General features: G+C 36.9%; 2 protein-coding genes across 10 annotated transcripts in view; one reads left to right on the top strand and one right to left on the bottom strand.

The window, feature by feature from the left end:
* Positions 1-2,500, bottom strand: part of LOC137969727 (potassium voltage-gated channel protein Shal-like) — a 34,409-nt gene that overhangs the window by 18,449 nt on the left and 13,460 nt on the right. For 2 of the 7 annotated variants that reach the window (XM_068816069.1, XM_068816064.1), the window contains exon 3: positions 941-1,091. The exons of 4 other annotated variants lie outside the window; for them this stretch is intronic. The gene's annotated coding sequence lies outside the window, so the exon portion shown is untranslated. Of the gene's footprint in view, positions 1-175; positions 223-940; positions 1,092-2,500 lie in introns of those variants that run through there. One more of the 7 variants, XM_068816071.1, reaches the window with a different exon arrangement.
* The window catches only part of LOC137969728 (beta-4C adrenergic receptor-like), a 36,982-nt gene that overhangs the window by 22,496 nt on the left and 11,986 nt on the right, over positions 1-2,500 (top strand). Inside the window, exon 3 of one of the 3 annotated variants that reach the window (XM_068816074.1) lies at positions 743-970. The exons of the other annotated variants lie outside the window; for them this stretch is intronic. The gene's annotated coding sequence lies outside the window, so the exon portion shown is untranslated. The remainder of the gene's footprint in view (positions 1-742; positions 971-2,500) is intronic. 3 annotated transcript variants of the gene reach the window in all.

Genomic DNA, 2,500 nt, shown 5'->3' with positions numbered 1-2,500 from the left:
ACTGATCTCGGAAGTAAAAGATTTTCCAAATACACCGATCAGCTGGACGAAGTTTGCCAGCTGTGAAACTTTTGAGGCCTCAAAAATTGTTGCAAACGAAAGGAGAAACTCGTTCGCAGGGGACTTTCTCCACGCGTCCCCAACTATGAAGGGACTTCGGAAAAACGTTCCTTACCTTTATTTAACTGTAACAATTCAGTTCAACGAATCAAAACGTCTGGCAAACTGGCCAATTTTAATGAACAGAAGAGGACTAAAACGAAATGGGGTAAAAGCCATGAGATTTTGCGGTATTGCGCAAACAAAGCTCATTCGTAAATTCTGAAAAAACTTGCTTGTAAAATACCGACTGGATCGAATATTAATGTAAACAAAAAAAATTAGTTTTGATAATGTGGGTTTTTGGCAAAGTATTTTATTTATTTATTGTTTCTCTCTTTATTTACCTGATAATTCATTGCATTATACCTTGAAGTACTCGAATAATACGAATCTGATTCCGTAAACATATCATGGAAATATGTTATTTTTGCGACTTGTTGAAGCAAAACCTAACACGGTCTTAGATCTAATGCAAAGCAACTCACTAAATTCAATAACATTCAACAAAGAGAAAAATACAATAAAAGCGATCAACTACACGTTTTTTAGGTACAATGTTTTGCTTGTGTTTCACAACAATTTGATTCAGTTTCCAGCTGCATGATGAAATAATATCTTATCTTTAATGTCGCTTTTTTAGATCAATTTGATGTCTAGATCTGGCACAACACCGTGCACGCAGGTGATCCTATTATCACATTCTCTATATCTGGCAAACTTTGTGTTTAGAGGCGTTCGTTTTACTCTTAATTGGGGTTGGAAAAGCTACTCAACAAAGTTAACTAAAAGGATAGCACGTTCTCTGACTAATAGTGACAAAATAGAAGGAAAGACAAACCTCGAGTCGAAGATTGGGTCGTGAGATCAGGTAAGACTTCAGTTTCTCTGGGAAAGAGCCATCAGATATTTTAGATAGTTAACTCGACTCGTCAGCTGAAACCTGTCTCTTTAAATATCGTTGAGGACAGGAGCATAATTTGGACTTGAAGCTGTTAAAAAGAAAGCTTATGTTTTTCGGTGGTTTCAATTATATAAACTTCGTTAGCAACAAGGAAGTTGTAACTATTGGGGAGAAAACCACCGGTTCTCTGTGGAAATACCGCAGATTTACATATTAAGACGGTAAGAAGGACAGAATATATTTTGTTGTGCATTTCTTCTGTTCTTTTCTTTTAAATTGTACCGTCGCTCCTATCTTGTACCCAAAGGGTCCAAGAAGAGTAGTTGGCGCTCGCTTAGTGAAATGAACTTTGCGTGAAAAATCAGCTTAAAAGTGCTTGAAATAAATTGACTACGCGTGCTGTCTTGGTGCAGCAAGCGGTATCAAGGCGAAATGTTTGATATTATTGTATTATGCATGGTTTATAGTCCACTTCTCTTTCGTAGTTTGAATGGAAATATTGCTGCTTTTGTTTACCTTCTTTCTTGCTTTAATAAAATAGTATTCTTTCTATTTACTGATCCTGGCTTTGCTTTGTAAACATTGATAGTACTCCTCATGAAAATTGTAACGATTTCAAATGCACTGTCTTTGTTTCGGTTTAGTAACGGAGCAATAATTTAGGAACAACCATAATTTCAAGCTACATTCTAGCAATTGTTGTATAGGAGATATAAGTAAATTTCCCGCTCGCTTTTATTTACCACAAGTGAATCCGAAATACTTACAAAATTCGAGTGCTCCTTCACAGATTCGAACTTATGAACACCTGCAATCTTGGACAAAACTCTTGGGAAAAATTCTATTTTAAGCATCATTTGGCACCCACTGACAAAATATATAAGTTCTTCCCCCCTTCCTATATTAATGTTGATAATGTGATGCAAAATACTGTGCAAGCCTTTGGAGGAGGAAAAGTAGGAAGAATTTAATCTTTATTACACAAACAATTAGAGCGTCACATTTTCCCAACGAGTTTTGTCCATGATTGTGGCTCGGGTTGTTCGAAGACTGGATAAAAGGGGAATCGAAGGTGCTGTGCCACTCAGTTAATTAAACTTGGTTCAGATCACATGCGTCCTGCACGCTGCTTCGACGGAAAGAACTTGCAAATGAATTACGGTATGCAGTGGAACAGTATGCAGTGCTCGTTTTAATCTAAACATTTTGCTAGAACACTTTATTGTGCTATTGGTCTTCCAAATCATTTGCCGTGACCTGCGATTGGAAAATGTCAAAACATTTGAAGCTCCACTTGCTCATTTCATAAACAGTGTGTAATGCATTATCAATATGGACGACGTATGTCACCTGAGACTAGTATAATGAACTCGCACGTTCGTTTTTTTTTTCCGAAATCAGTACCATTTGAAAATTCAATACTTAAAGGTAATCCCTGAGTAAGTTGGTGTCAAATCTGTTGGAAAGGTTAGTCGGTTTCATGCTCTGGAAACGGCG

Source organism: Montipora foliosa, chromosome 9 (assembly GCF_036669935.1).
Source record: "Montipora foliosa isolate CH-2021 chromosome 9, ASM3666993v2, whole genome shotgun sequence".
Lineage (NCBI taxonomy): Eukaryota > Metazoa > Cnidaria > Anthozoa > Scleractinia > Acroporidae > Montipora > Montipora foliosa.
The sequence above is the reverse complement of the archived record's forward strand: the minus strand, read 5'-3'. Positions and strand labels throughout refer to the sequence as shown.